The sequence below is a fragment of the Bos grunniens genome, chromosome 16 (genome assembly GCF_055505025.1).
Source record: "Bos grunniens cultivar Pamir isolate PY7600 chromosome 16, Bosgru_T2T1.0, whole genome shotgun sequence".
Taxonomy (NCBI): Eukaryota; Metazoa; Chordata; class Mammalia; order Artiodactyla; family Bovidae; genus Bos; species Bos grunniens.
The window spans coordinates 77,734,515-77,751,525 of NC_141180.1; the positions used below are offsets into that span (position 1 = coordinate 77,734,515).

Below are 17,011 nucleotides of genomic sequence, written 5' to 3' on the forward strand. Positions count from 1 at the left end.
AGACTCATGTCCATCGAGTCAGTGATGCCATCCAGCCATGTCATCCTCTGCCGTCCCCTTCTCCTCCTGCCCCCAATCCCTCCCAGCATCACAGTCTTTTCCAATGAGTCAACTCTTCACATGAGGTGGCCAAAGTACTGGAGTTTCAGCTTCAGCATCATTCCTTCCAAAGAAATCCCAGGGCTGATCTCCTTCAGAATGGACTGGTTGGATCTCCTTGCAGTCCAAGGGACTCTCAAGAGTCTTCTCCAACACCACAGTTCAAAAGCATCAATTCTTCGGCGCTCAGCCTTCTTCACAGTCCAACTCTCACATCCATACATGACCACAGGAAAAACCATAGCCTTGACTAGACGGGCCTTTGTTGGCAAAGTAATGTCTCTGCTTTTGAATATGCTATCTAGGTTGGTCATAACTTTCCTTCCAAGGAGTAAACGTCTTTTAATTTCATGGCTGCAGTCACCATCTGCAGTGATTTTGGAGCCCAGAAAAATAAAGTCTGACACTGTTTCCACAGTTTCCCCATCTATTTCCCATGAAGTGATGGGACCAGATGCCATGATCTTCGTTTTCTGAATGTTGAGCTTTAAGACAACTTTTTCACTCTGCACTTTCACTTTCACCAAGAGGCTTTTTAGTTCCTCTTCACTTTCTGCCATAAGGGTGGTGTCATCTGCATATCTGAGGTGATTGATATTTCTCCCGGCAATCTTGATTCCAGCTTGTGCTTCTTCCAGTCCAGGGTTCTCATGATGTACTCTGCATATAAGTTAAATAAGCAGGGTGACAACATACAGCCTCGAGGTACTCCTTTTCCTATTTGGAACCGGTCTGTTGTTCCATGTCCAGTTCTAACTGTTGCTTCCTGACCTGCATACAAATTTCTCAAGAGGCAGATCGGATGGTCTGGTATTCCCATCTCTTTCAGAATTTTCCACAGTTTATTGTGATCCACACAGTCAAAGGCTTTGGCATAGTCAATAAAGCAGAAATAGATGTGTTTCTGGAACTCTCTTGCTTTTTCCATGATCCAGCGGATGTTGGCAATTTGATCTCTGCTTCCTCTGCCTTTTCTAAAACCAGCTTGAACATCATGAAGTTCACGGTTCACATATTGCTGAGGCCTGGCTTGGAGAATTTTGAGCATTACTTCACTAGCATGTGAGATGAGTGCAATTGTGCGGTAGTTTGAGCATTCTTTGGCATTGCCTTTCTTTGGGATTGGAATGAAAACTGACCTTTTCCAGTCCTGTGGCAACTGCTGAGTTTTCCAAATTTGCTGGCATATTGAGTGCAGCAGAGTCCAAAATGGCGGTGGCTAAAAGACAAGGAGGCAGGCAGCTGCGACCGGCACACTAAGCGCGGCTGTGAGGAGCTACCCACAGCCGAGGTCGGGGCAGTGGCCGAGAGTGCCAGGGTGCAACGGTGCAGGAACAGCCGAGAGGAGCTATCCCGTGTCCGAGGTCGGGGGGGCGGCCAAGAGGAGCCACCCCGCGTCCGAGGTCGGGGGGCGGCCAAGAGGAGCCACCCCGCATCCGAGGTCAGGGGCGGCAACGAGAGCAGTTACCCCACGTCCGAGGTCAGGGGCAGTGGCCAGGAGGAGCTACCCTATGGCCCCATGCCCGAAGCCAGGGGCAGCGACCAGGAGGAGCAACCCCACACCCGAGGCCCGGGATGGCAGCCGGGAGGACCAACCCCATGTTCAAGGAGCCGTGGCTGCGCAGGTGAAGGAGGGCCTAAAGGAGCTATCCCATGTTGAAGGTCAGGAACGGTGGCGGTGAACAGATACCCCTCATCCAAGGTAAGGAGCAGCAGCTGCGCTTTGCCGGAGCAGCCGTGAAGAGATAACCCACGCCCAAGGTAAGAGAAACCCAAGTAAGACAGTAGGTATTGCAAGAGGGCATCAGAGGGCAGACACACTGAAACCATACTCACAGAAAACTAGTCAATCTAATCACTCTAGGACCACAGCCTTGTCTAACTCAATGAAACTAAGCCATGCCCATGGGGCAACCCAAGATGGGCAGGTCGTGGTGGAGAGATCTGACAGAACGTGGTCCACTGGAGAAGAGAATGGCAAACAACTTCAGTATTCTTACCTTGAGAACCCCATGAACAGTTCAGTTCAGTTCAGTTCAGTCCCTCAGTCATGTCCGACTCTTCGCAACCCCATGAACCACAGCACGCCAGGCCTCCCTGTCCATCACCAACTTCCGGAGTTCACTCAGACTCAAGTGCATCGAGTCAGTGATGCCATCCAGCCATCTCATCCTCTGTCATCCCCTTCTCTCCTCCTGCCCCCAATCCCTCCCAGCATCAGAGTATGAACAATATGAAAAGGCAAAATGATAGCATACTGAAAGAGGAACTCCCCAGGTCAGTAGGTGCCCAATATGCTACTGGAGATCAGTGGAAAAATAACTCCAGAAAGAATGAAGGGATGGAGCCAAAGCAAAAACAATACCCAGATGTGGATGTGACTGGTGATAGAGGCAAGGTCTGTTGCTGTAAAGAGCAATATTGCATAGGAACCTGGAATGTCAGGTCCATGAATCAAGGCAAATTGAAAGTGGTCAAACAAGAGATGGCAAGAGTGAATGTCAACATTCTAGGAATCAGCGAACTGAAATGGACTCGAATGGGAGAATTTAACTCAGATGACCATTATATCTACTACTGTGGGCAGGAATCCCTTACAAGAAATGGAGTAGCCATAATGGTCAACAAAAGAGTCCAAAATGCAGTACCTGGATGCAATCTCAAAAACGACAGAATGATCTCTGTTTGTTTCCAAGGCAAACCATTCAATATCACAGTAATCCAAGTCTATGCCCCAACCAGTAACGCTGAAGAAGCTGAAGTTGAACGGTTCTATGAAGACCTAAAAAACCTTTTAGGACTAACACCCAAAAAAGATGTCCTTTTCATCACAGGGGACTGGAATGCAAAAGTAGGAAGTCAAGAAACACCTGGAGTAACAGGAAAATTTGGCCTTGGAATACAGAATGAAGCAGGGCAAAGACTAATAGAGTTTTGCCAAGAAAATGCACTGGTCATAACAAACACCCTCTTCCAACAACACAAGAGAAGACTCTATACACGGACATCACCAGATGGTCAACACTGAAATCAGACTGATTATATTCTTTGCAGCCAAAGATGGAGAAGCTCTATACAGTCAGCAAAAACAAGACCAGGAGCTGACTGTGGCTCAGATCATGAACTCCTTATTGCCAAATTCAGACTGAAATTGAAGAAAGTAGGGAAAACCACTAGCGCATTCAGGTATGACCTAAATCAAATCCCTTATGATTATACAGTGGAAGTGAGAAATAGACTTAAGGGCCTAGATCTGATAGATAGAGTGTCTGATGAACTATGGCCTGAGGTTCATGACATTGTACAGGAGACAGGGATCAAGACCATCCCCATGGAAAAGAAATGCAAAAAAGTAAAATGGCTGTCTGGGGAGGCCTTACAAATAGCTGTGAAAAGAAGAGAAGCGAAAAGCAAATGAGAAAAGGAAAGATATAAGCATTTGAATGCAGAGTTCCAAAGAATAGCAAGAAGAGATAAGAAAGCCTTCCTGAGTGATCAATGCAAAGAAATAGAGGAAAACAACAGAATGGGAAAGACTAGAGATCTCTTCAAGAATTTTAGAGATACTAAGGGAACATTTCATGCAAAGACGGGCTCAATAAAGGACAGAAAAGATATGGACCTAACAGAAGCAGAAGATATTAAGAAGAGATGGCAAGGATACACAGAAGACCTGTACAAAAAAGATCTTCACGACCCAGATAATCATGATGGTGTGATCACTCACCTAGAGCCAGACATCCTGGAATGTGAAGTCAAGTGGGCCTTAGAAAGCATCACTACAAACAAAGCTAGTGGAGGTGATGGAATTTCACTTGAGCTATTTCAAATCCTGAAAGATGATGCTGTGAAAGTGCTGCACTCAATATGCCAGCAAATTTGGAAAACTCAGCAGTGGCCACAGGACTGGAAAAGGTCAGTTTTCATTCCAATCCCAAAGAAAGGCAATGCCAAAGAATGCTTAAAATACCACACAATTGCACTCATCTCACATGCTAGTGAAGTAATGCTCAAAATTCTTCAAGCCAGGCCTCAGCAATATGTGAACCGTGAACTTCATGATGTTCAAGCTGGTTTTAGAAAAGGCAGAGGAAGCAGAGGTCAAATTGCCAACATCCACTGGATCATGGAAAAAGCAAGAGAATTCCAAAGAAACATCTATTTCTGCTTTATTGACTATGCCAAAGCCTTTGACTGTGTGGATCACAATAAACTGTGGAAAATTCTGAAAGAGATGGGAATACCAGACCACCTGATCTGCCTCTTGAGAAATTTGTATGCAGGTCAGGAAGCAACAGTTAGAACTGGACATGGAACAACAGACCGGTTCCAAATAGGAAAAGGAGTACCTCGAGGCTGTATGTTGTCACCCTGCTTATTTAACTTATATGCAGAGTACATCATGAGAACCCTGGACTGGAAGAAGCACAAGCTGGAATCAAGATTGCCGGGAGAAATATCAATCACCTCAGATATGCAGATGACACCACCCTTATGGCAGAAAGTGAAGAGGAACTAAAAAGCCTCTTGGTGAAAGTGAAAGTGCAGAGTGAAAAAGTTGTCTTAAAGCTCAACATTCAGAAAACGAAGATCATGGCATCTGGTCCCATCACTTCATGGGAAATAGATGGGGAAACTGTGGAAACAGTGTCAGACTTTATTTTTCTGGGCTCCAAAATCACTGCAGATGGTGACTGCAGCCATGAAATTAAAAGACGTTTACTCCTTGGAAGGAAAGTTATGACCAACCTAGATAGCATATTCAAAAGCAGAGACATTACTTTGCCAACAAAGGCCCGTCTAGTCAAGGCTATGGTTTTTCCTGTGGTCATGTATGGATGTGAGAGTTGGACTGTGAAGAAGGCTGAGCGCCGAAGAATTGATGCTTTTGAACTGTGGTGTTGGAGAAGACTCTTGAGAGTCCCTTGGACTGCAAGGAGATCCAACCAGTCCATTCTGAAGGAGATCAGCCCTGGGATTTCTTTGGAAGGAATGATGCTGAAGCTGAAACTCCAGTACTTTGGCCACCTCATGTGAAGAGTTGACTCATTGGAAAAGACTCTGATGCTGGAAGGGATTGGGGGCAGGAGGAGAAGGGGACGACAGAGGATGAGATGGCTGGATGGCATCACTGACTCGATGGACATGAGTCTGAGTGAACTCTGGGAGTTGGTGATGGACAGGGAGGCCTGGCGTGCTGCGATTCATGGGATCGCAAAGAGTCGGACACAACTGAGCAACTGAACTGAACTGAACTGAACTGAACCTAAGGAGAAACTTTTCCAGAATTTTCTTTCATGCATAATGCCAAGTTATTGTGGTCTGTAAGTGAATTAATAGCCAAGTTCTGTATATGCTTAAAAGATCAGATCACAGCATAAGATGTGCCTACAGTTAACACATATTACTTCTCTGCTCCATCACCTTGGTGCCATAACACACAGCCAGAATTACAGCAAACCCAGCTCCTGAAGGATGTCCTCCTTCATATAGTCCAACTTCTGATCCAAGTACATTAGCACTGCAGAGAAGGGCAACAACTTCTACAAGACATTCTCATCTTTGAAGTCGAAGGCTAAGAGGTAGTGAAAGAACAATATGAACCCCAGTCTATACTCATGGGTATACTCTAGTGCATACTATGACTTCCAGTCTATACTCCACTCAGCCACGTGATTCTTCTTTTGGTTTTACATCTCCCACTTCAAATCCACCTTCCCTTTTTGACTGCCTGCCCTGCTGACCTCAGGTCACGGTAGCAAACATAAAAGAAACAGCCTCCTGTACACTTTCGCCAGCTGCCAGACTGTTATCAAGTCAGATTCCTATAGCAAATCCATATATATACACCTGAGTTAGTCCTAACTAATATAACTGATATAGAAAAAAAAAAAAGCTACAATTAAAAAAAGTATGAAAATGGAAATTAAGAAGTAAAATAATCACTCTTTGCAGAGGATATGATTGCAAACTGGGTAATCCCAAGAGAATTAAACTGAAAAACTAATATAAATAATAAAATAATTTAGAAAATTAGCTTAGACATTAAGTTTACATGCAGAAATCAAGCATATTTGTGTATAAATACACATATAATATTACAGTATTTAATGGAAGAAATGATCCATTTAAAGTAGCAAAACTAGGGGCTTCCTTGGTGGTTCAGTGGTAAAGAATCCACCTGCTAATGCAGGAGATATGAGTTTCATCCCTGATCCAGGAAGATTCCACATACTTCTGAGCAACTAAGCCTGTACGCCACAACAATTGAGCCTGTACTCTAAAGCCCAGGGGCCACAACTACTGAGCCCATGCATCAAACTACCGAAGCCCACACACCCTGTGCTCTGCAACAAGAGAAGCCACCACAGTGAGAGGCCAGTGCACCACAATTAGAGAGTAGCTCCACCTGCCACAACTCGACTAAAGCTCTTGCAGTAACAAAGATCCACCACAGCCAAAAATTAAATAAAATAAGTAAAAAATTAAAAATAAATAAATAAAATAGAAAAACTAAAATACCTAGGTTTAATCACTTCAAGAAATGCAGAAAGAAAATATTGAAACACTTCTAAAGAAACGAGAATAACACTAAAATAAATAGGGTATAGCACCCCAAAACAGGCCACTTTGGCGTCAGTATTATTTTTAGCTAAAGGTACCCGAAAATTAGCAGATGCAAGAAACTTCTGACCTCCCCTTTTCTTCAAGAAAGCAGACCAAATTCCCATGTGAAATATGACTTTTCTATACCAGGAGGAAAGAACATTTTTATCACCTAAAATAAGAGTACTGAGGCCAAGAGAAGTGTGTACTAAAAGATCATGTTAAAAATAATGCTTATCTCTCTTTAGCCACCATATATATTTTCATTGCTGTCATTGCTGTTTAGTCACTAAGTTGTGTCCAACTCTTTGTGACCCCATGGACTGTAGCCCACCAGGATCCTCTGTCCATGGGATTTTCCAGGAAGGAATACTGGAGTGGGTTACCATTTCCTTCTCCAGGTGATCCACAAATACTATTCTTTGCGCAATCTAATATATAAAGCGTGGGGTAGATGTGGCAGAGTAGGAGGACATGGAGCTCACATCTCCTCACGGCTAGGGCATCTACCAGGCACTGGCGGTGGACCTCAGACACCTAAGGATGGGAGGAACTCCTGTGTTACCAGGTAGGACATGGGGGGAAGGGAAGGGGGAGGAGAAGTGGAAGCGGGAGGAATTGGCACCCCTGAGGCTCAGCTTGGGGGAGAAAAGGGATTCCCAAGCTGGGAGAGGGCCACCCACAGTGGGGATGTGGAGAGACCTTGGGGGAATCATAGGATCAAAAGTCAACACAGCCAGTATTTCCCCTGCCCACTCAAACCCTAGGAAGCCTACTGGGATCTCAGACCTGAACTTTCACCCTCTGAGGCCCCCTCTAGCTGCAGGGTTCCTGGGGGGAAGAGAGGGAAGGAGGGAAGGAGGAAGGAAAAGTAGACTCCAGTAGACCCAGTGCTCCTGAGATGCATGTGGGGGAGGGGAAGGGTTTCCACACTCAAGTGAGGACCATCCAGTGAGGGGCCCAGAAGAGATAAGGAGAAACATTCCAGGGATTGGATTGGAAGGGAATGGAACCATTGTTTCCCCCCTCCAGTTTCGACCCTGGAATGCCTGTTGGGGTCCTGTTGCCTGAACCTTGGACCATTGAGGTACCCTCTAGCTCTGCTGAGCCCTAAGTCCTGCCTCCATCACCCCTCAGGACTGGTACTGAGCCCCCTCCCCACACCTGCCTAAGCCCCATTCTCTCCTAAGACCTGCCCCCCTACAGCCAAAGCCTTTTCCAGCATCCTTTTCCTTCTCTTTTCTTTTTTGCTGTTGTGCTTCTGTTTTGCTGTATTTTTGTTTCATTTATGTTTTTATTTTTTCTAATATATTTTTAATTTTCTAATTTAACCTTTTGTTCTTTGCTTTTGTTATATTTTTTTTCTTTTACCTTTTTTTTTTTTTTTTTTTTTGCTCTGAGGGTCAGGAGTGAGCTCCTGTAGTGACAGAGTTGCATCCAAACCATTGGACTAACACAGAACCTCAGACCAAAGGGAATATTAATCAGAGTGAGTTATCCTGGAGGGCCTCATCTCAGCACCAAAACCTGGCTCTGCCCAACTGCCAGCAACTCCAGTGCTGGAAACCTCAGGCTAAATAAGTAAGACAGGGACACAGCCTCACCTACCAAAAAAAAAAAAAAAAAATGAGACCACAAAAACATATATTACAAGGTTAAAAACCTACAAGACCAAATAAATGAAGAGGAAATAGGCAACCTACCTGAAAACGAGTTCAGAGTAATGACAGTAGAAATGATCCAAAATCTTGGAAAAAGAATGGAGGCATAGATCCAGAAAATACAACAAATATTTAACAAGGACCTAGAAGAACTAAAGGACTGAACAAACAGTGGTGAACAATACAATAAATGAAATGAAAAATACATTAGAAGGAATTAATAACAATAACAGAACCAGAAGAATCAATTTGTGAGCTGGAAAATAGAAGAGTGAAAATAACTGCCAAGGAACAGAATAAAGAAAAAAGAATGAAAGGAATTGAGGTCAGTCTCAGAGACCTCTGGGACAACATTAAATGCACCAACAATTCAAATTGTAGGAGTCCCAGAAGAGAAAGACAAAGGGTTTGAGAAAATATTTGAAGACATTATAGTTGAAAACTTCCCTAACATGGAAAAGTAAATATCCACTGATGTCCATGAAGCACAGAGAGTCTCATATAAGATAAACCCAAGAAAAAACACGTATCAATCAAGTGAACAAAAAGTAAATTCAAAGAAAAAATGTTAAAAGCAGAAAGGGAAAAGTAAGAAATAACATACAAGGGAATTCCCATAAAGTTGTCAGCTGATTTTTTAGCAGAAACTCTTCAAGCCAGAAGGGAATGGCAGGATATAAAGTGATGAAAGGGAAAAACCTACAACCAAGATTACACAGCAAGGATCTCATTCAGATTCGGTGGAGAAAAGCAAAACTAAAAGAATTCAGCATCACCAAACTAGCTTTACAACAAATTCTCTAGGTATGAAATACAAGAGAAAAGAAAGAACAAAAACAAGCAAAAACAATTAAGAAAATGGTAATAGGAACATACATGTCAATAATTACCTTGAAAGTAAATGGATTAAGTGCTCCAATCAAAAGGCACAGACTGGCTGAATGAATACAAAAACAAGACCCATATATTGCTGTCTACATGAAACCCAAGGGCTTTCCTGGTGGCTCAGAGGTTAAAGCGTCTGCCTGCAATGTGGGAGACCTGGGTTCGATCCCTGGGCCGGGAAGATCCCCTGGAGAAGGAAATGGCAACCCACTCCAGTGTTCTTCCCTGGAGAATTCCATAGACAGGGGAGCCTGGTGGGCTACAGTCCACAGGGTCGCAAAAAGTAGGACATGACTGAGCGACTTCACTTCACTTCTTCACTCACAAGAAACCCACTTCAGACTTAGGGACATATACAGACATAAAGTGAGGGGATGGAAAAAGATATTCCATGCAAATGGAAATAAAAAGAAAGTGGGAGTGGCAATTCTCATATCAGACAAGATAGACTTTAAAATAAATAGAGTTACAAGAGATAAGGGAGGACACTACATATTGATCATGGGATCAATCAGAGAAGAAAATGTAACAATTATAAGTATTTATGCACCCAGCATAGGAGCACCTCAATATATAAGGCAAATGCTAACTGCCATAAAAGGGCAAATTGATAGTAGCACAATAATAGTGGGGACATTGACACCCCACTTACACCAACAGGCAGATCATCCAGACACAAAGTAAATAAAGAAATACAGCTTTAAATGACATGATAGACTAGATAGGTTTGATGGATATTGATAGGACATTCACTTGAAAGTTGCAAAATACAATTTTTTCTTATGTGCACATGGAACATTCTCCAGGATAGATCACATCTTTGGTCACAAACCAAGCCTTGGAACATTTAGGAAAATCGAAATTGTATCAAGCATCTTTTCTGACCACAACAGTACAAGATTAGAAATTAATTACAAGGAAAAAAACTGAAACATAAACACATGGAGGCTAAACAGTGCCCTACTTAATAACAAGAGATCATTGAAGAAATCAAAGGGAGAAAAAATTTATATGCAGAAACAAATGACAACAAAAACAGGACAATTCAAAACCTACGGAGTACAGCAAAAGTAATTCTAAAAGGGAAGTTATAGCAATTCAACCTCAACTCAAGAAACAAGAATAGTCTCAAACAAGCAATCTAACCTTACATCCAAAGAAACTAAAGAAAGAACAATAACAGCAAAAAAAAAAAAAACAAAGTTGGTAAAAGGAAAGAAGAGGTCAGAGCAGAAATAAATGAAATAGAAATGAATAAAACAGTAACAAAAATCAATATAACTAAAAGTTGGTTCATAGAGAAGATAAATAAAATATATAAACCCTTATCCAGAATCATTAAGAAAAAAAGGGAGAAGACTCAAATCAATAAAATTAGAAATGAAAAAGGAGAAATTATAATTGATGCCATAGAAATACAAGGGACCACAAGAGACTGCTAGAAGCAACTATATGCCAACAAAATAGACAACCTGGAAGAAAAGGACAATTTTCCAAGACTGAATCAGGAGGAATTAGAAAATATAAACAGACCAATCACAAGTAACCAGATGGAAACTGTAATTAAAAATCTTCCAAGACCAGATGGCTTCACAGGCAAATTTTATCAAATATTTAGAAAGCATCTAATGCCTATCCTCAAACCTCCCCCAAAAAAATGCAGAAGGAGGAACACTCCCAAACTTGTTTTATGAGGCTACCATCACCCTGATATCAAAACCAGGCAAAGATATCACAAAAAAAGACTGTGCACCAATATCACTGATACAAATAGACTCAAAAATCCTCAACAAAATATTAGCAAATAGAATCCAATAATATGCAAAAAGGCTCATAAACCATGGTCAAGTGAGATTTATCCCAAGGATACAAAGATTCTTCTATACATGCAAATCAACTTATGTGATACACTACATTAACAAAATGAAGAATGTAAACAGTATGATCATCTCAGTAGATGCAGAAAAAGTTTTTGACAAAATTCAACACCCATTTGTGGGAAAAAAAAAAAAAAATACTCTCCAGAAAGTGGACATAGAGGGAATCTACCACAACATAATAAAGGCCATATATGACAAACCCACGGCAAACATCATTCTCAGTGACAAAAAAACTGGAAACACTTCCTCTAATCAGGACCAAGACTAAGAAGTCTACTCTCACCACTATTGTTCAACATAGTTTGGAAGTCCTAGTCATGGCAATCAGAGAAGAAAAAGAAAGAAAAAAAAAAAAAGTGGAGTCCAGTTTGGAAAAAGAACCCAGAGAAGAAAAATGAAAAAAAAAAAAAAAAAAAAGGAATCCAGGTTATCATTGTTTGCAGATGACATGATACTATACATAGAAAATCCTAAAGATGTCACCAGAAAAATACTAGAGTTAATCAATGAACTTGATACGGTTTCAGGATACAATATTAATGCAAAGAACTCTCTTGCATTCCTATACACTAACAGCAAAAGATTAGAAAGAGAAATTAAGTAAACAATCCCATTTAGAACAAAAAGAATAAAATACCTAGGAATAAATCTACCTAAGGAGAAAAAGGTGTGTACTCAGAAAACTATAAAACACTGATGAAAGAAGTCAAAGATGACACAAACAGTTGGAGAGACAGACCATGTTCTTGGATGAGAAGAATCAATATCATGAAAATGAGTATGCTACCCAAAGCAATCTGCAGATTCAATGCAATCCCTATCAAATTAACAATGGCATTTCTCACATAACTAGAACAAAAAAAAATTATGATTTGTAAGGAAATACAAAATATCCTGAATAGTCAAAGCAATCTTGAAAAAGAAAGAGAGCTGGAGATTCAGGCTCCCTGACTATATTACAAAGCTACAGTAATCAAGATAGTATAGTATTGGCACAAAAACAGAAATATAGATCAATAGAACAGGATAGAAAGCCCAGAGATAAACCCATATAGTCACCAAATCTATGGTAAAGGAGGCAAGAACATACATAGGAGAAAAGACAGTCACTTCAATAACTGGTGCTGGGAGAACTGGACAGCTATTGATATGTGCTAAAGAATGAAATTAGAACACTACCTAACTCCATACACAAAAATAAACTAAAATGGATTAAAGACCTACTGCAAGACTGTACAGTTATTCTTAGAGGAAAACACAGGAAAAACACTTTTTTCCGACAGAAATCAAAGCAAGATCTTTTTGGACACACCTCTTAAAGTAATGAAAATAAAAACAAAAATAAACAAATGGAATTTAATTAAACTTAGAAAACTTTTTCATAGCAAAGGAAACCATAAACAAGACAAAAAGACAACCCTCAGAATGAGAAAAAATATTTGCAAACAAAGCAACAGACAAAAGATTAATCTCCAAATTATATAAACAGTCCACAGAGCTCAATATCAAAGAAAAAAAAACCCAAAAGAAAATGGGCAGAAGACCTAAATAAACATTTCTTCAAGGAAGACACAGAGGGCCAAAAGGCACACGAAAATATACTTAACATCACTAATTATTAGAGAAATGTTAATCAAAATTACAATGAGGTATCACCTCACTCTGATGATAGTGGCCATCATCAAAAATCTACAAGCAATAAATGCTGGAGAGGGTGTGGGGAAATGGGAACCCTCTTGCACTGTTGCTGGGAATGTAAATTGATACAGCCACTATAGCGAACTGTGTGGAGGTTCCTTGAAAAAGTAAACATAGAACTACCTTATGACCCAGCAATCCCACTGCTGGGCATATGTCCTGAGAAAACCATAATTCAAAAAGACACAGGTACCCCAATGTTCATTGTAGCACTGTTTACAGTAGCCAGGACATGGAAACAACCTAAGTGTCCATCAACAGATGAATAGATAAAGAAAATGTGGTACATACATACAATGGAATATTATTCAGCATAAAAGGGAACAAAATTGGCCCATGTGGATGGACCTATAATCTGTCATACAGAGTGAAGGAAGTCAGAAAGAAAAAAACAAATATGGTATATTAATGCATGTATGTGGCATCTAGAAAAATGGTACAGATGGACCTAGTTTCAGGGCAGGAACAGAGGCACAGACATAGAGAATTGGCATATAACACAGCAGGAAAAGGAGAGTGGAATGATTAGGAGATTAGGTTTGACATATATACACTACCATGTGTAAAATAGCTAGCTAGTGGGAACCTATAGTAAAGCACAGGGGACTCAGCTCAGTGCTCTGGGATAACCTAGATGGGTGGGATGGTAGGGAGAGATCTCAAAAGGAGGCGATAGATGTATACATATAACTGATTCACTTTTTGTACAGCAGAAACTAGCACATGCATTAGTTGCTCAGTCATGTCCAACTCTTTGCAACCCCATGGACATTAGCCTACCAGGCTCCTTTGTCCATGGAATTCTCCAGGCAAGAATACTGGAGTGGGTTGCCATTTCCTTCTCCAGGGGATCTTCCCGACCCAGGGATCAAACCTGGGTCTCCCACATTGCATTGCAAGTAGATTCTTTACCATCTAAGCTGCCAGGGAAGCCATAGGAAAGCGATTATATTCCAGTAAAAAAAAAAAAATTTAACATATAAGCACATAGGCCTAATCATTTTCCTGTGAAGGCTCCCATGTACATGCAAAAATAAGATTGGTATACTTTTCTCCTATTAATATGTGTTATGTCAACTTAATTCTCAGGCCCAGTCAGAGACCCTAAGAGGGTAAAGGTAAAGTTTTGTCTTCCCTACAATAACATATTCGTGTCTAGAGAGACTCAGCATTTAAAAAAAAATCTATTCTCCTAAAATAAAGTTAAAAGCTAATCCAACATGATTTTAAAATATGCCTAACTTTAAAGTTCATATAGAAAGATAAACAAGTATTGTTAGGAAAATCCTAGAAAAGAAAAGTAATTAGATAGCACTACCCATATTACTATTAAAACATACTATAAAACATCAATAAGTAGAAGACTGTGCAATGTGTATATAAATATACAGACAAAACAATGATTGAATAGAAAGTCTAGAAATAGACCCAGATATATATGAGAATTCCATATAGTAGCCAAAAACAATCTCAAATCAGTAAGTTAAGGATGGACTTTTTAATAAATGGTGTTGAGATAACAGGAAAGTCATATGGAAAAATAAGGACTTGGATATGTACCTCATACTGTATCAGTTCAGTTCAATTCAGTTCAGTCGCTCAGTCATGTCCACTCTTTGCGACCCCATGAATCACAGCACGCCAGGCCTCCCTGTCCATCACCAACTCCAGGAGTTCACTGAGACTCACGTCCATCGAGTCAGTGATGCCATCCAGCCATCTCATCCTCTGTCGTCCCCTTCTTCTCCTGCCCCCAATCCCTCCCAGCATCACAGTCTTTTCCAATGAGTCAACTCTTCGCATGAGGTGGCCAAAGTACTGGAGTTTCAGCTTCAGCATCATTCCTTCCAAAGAAATCCCAGGGCTGATCTCCTTCAGAATGGACTGGTTGGATCTCCTTGCAGTCCAAGGGACTCTCAAGAGTCTTCTCCAACACCACAGTTCAAAAGCATCAATTCTTCAGCGCTCAGCCTTCTTCACAGTCCAACTCTCACATCCATACATGACCACAGGAAAAAACATAGCCTTGACTAGAAGGACCTTTGTTGGCAAAGTAATGTCTCTGCTTTTGAATATGCTATCTAGGTTGGTCATAACTTTCCTTCCAAGGAGTAAGCGTCTTTTAATTTCATGGCTGCAGTCACCATCTGCAGTGATTTTGAAGCCCAGAGAAATAAAGTCTGACACTGTTTCCACTGTTTCCCCATCTATTTCCCATGAAGTGATGGGACCAGACGCCATGATCTTCGTTTTCTGAATGTTGAGCTTCAAGCCAACTTTTTCACCCTCCACTTCCACTTTCATCAAGAGGCTTTTTAGTTCCTCTTCACTTTCTGCCATAAGGGTGGTGTCATCTGCATATCTGAGGTGATTGATATTTCTCCTGGCAATCTTGATTCCAGCTTGTGCTTCTTCCAGCCCAGCGTTTCTCATGATGTACTCTGCATAGAAGTTAAATAAACAGGGTGACAATATACAGCCTTGATGTACTCCTTTTCCTATTTGGAACCAGTCTGTTGTTCCATGTCCAGTTCTAACTGTTGGTTCCTGACCTGCATACAGATTTCTCAAGAGGCTGGTCAGGTGGTCTGGTATTCCCATCTCTTTCAGAATTTTCCACAGTTTATTGTGATCCACACAGTCAAAGGCTTTGGCATAGTCAATAAAGCAGAAATAGATGTTTTTCGGGAACTCTCTTGCTTTTTCCATGATCCAGAAGATGATGGCAATTTGATCTCTGGTTCCTCTGCCTTTTCTAAAACCAGCGTGAACATCTGCAAGTTCATGATTCACGTATTGCTGAAGCCTGGCTTGGAGAATTTTGAGCGTTACTTTACTAGCGTGTGAGATGAGTGCAATTGTGCGGTAGTTTGAGCATTCTTTGGCATTGCCTTTCTTTGGGATTGGAATGAAAACTGACCTTTTCCAGTCCTGTGGCCACTGCTGAGTTTTCCACATTTGCTGGCCTATTGAGTGCTGCACTTTCACAGCATCATCTTTCAGGATTTGAAATCGCTCAACTGGAATTCCATCACCTCCACTAGCTTTGTTCGTAGTGATGCTTTCTAAGGCCCACTTGACTTCACATTCCAGGATGTCTGGCTCTAGGTGAGTGATCACACCATCGTGATTATCTTGATTGTGAAGATCTTTTTTGTACAGTTCTTCTGTGTATTCTTGCCACCTCTTCTTAATATCTTCTGCTTCTGTTAGGTCCATACCATTTCTGTTCTTTATCAAGCCCATCTTTGCATGAAATATTCCCTTGGTATCTCTAAAATTCTTGAAGAGATCTCTAGTCTTTCCTATTCTGTTGTATACTATATATTTACTACAAATGGATCAAAGCTTTTAACATTAAAAAATATGAAAACATAAAAGTATAGAAGAAAGCTAGGCAAATAGTTCAAAACCTTGTATTTGAGAAGGCCTTTTAAATTAAGACTTAAAATTCAGAAGCCATTTTAAAAGGAAGACTGATAAATTTGACAACATATACCAAAGCCAAGGGCTTCCCAGGTAGTTCAGTGGGTAAAGAATTTGCCTGCAACGCACGAGACACAAGAGACACGGGTTCAATCCCTGGGTGGGGAAGATCCCCTGGAAGAGGAGATCCAGTCAGTATTCTTGCCTGGAGAATCCCATGGACAGAAGAACCTGGCGGGCTACAGTCCATAGCGTCAAAAAGAGTCAGACATGACTGAAGCAACTTAGCACACATGCATGCATGCACCAAAGCCAAGTCAAAAGAAAAACTTTGAACGCAAAGTTGCAGCTCACATCAGAAGCAAGGTGTGAACCCTAACAGACACAAATCCATGTGAATATATATATCCATATACCGTAAAAATTAAGAATAAAATGCCCAACTAGTTAATAGTAAAAATAGGCAAAGGATATGCCAAATAATTCACAAATATTGAATAAATACAAACATCTCTTATTAAAACATGCTGAATTTTACTCATAATAAGAGAAATATACATTTAAACTATAGTAAGATTTCATTTTTACCTCTTAAATTGGGAAATTTTCAACATTTTTACAAGCATTGAAGGTTTGACAGCAAACTTAGTTGGAAAGTTTATGGTGAAATAAACATTTGTATATTCTGCAAAACCATGTAACTCCTACAGAGAGCAATTTGGAAATAGTTTTCAAATTTTCAAATATATGTACTCT

The 17,011-nt window shown here is 40.8% G+C and overlaps 1 protein-coding gene across 11 annotated transcripts in view; it reads right to left on the reverse strand.

Annotated features, from left to right (window-relative positions):
* Positions 1-17,011, reverse strand: part of LOC147357059 (C4b-binding protein alpha chain) — a 46,856-nt gene that overhangs the window by 17,829 nt on the left and 12,016 nt on the right. The window lies entirely within an intron of this gene.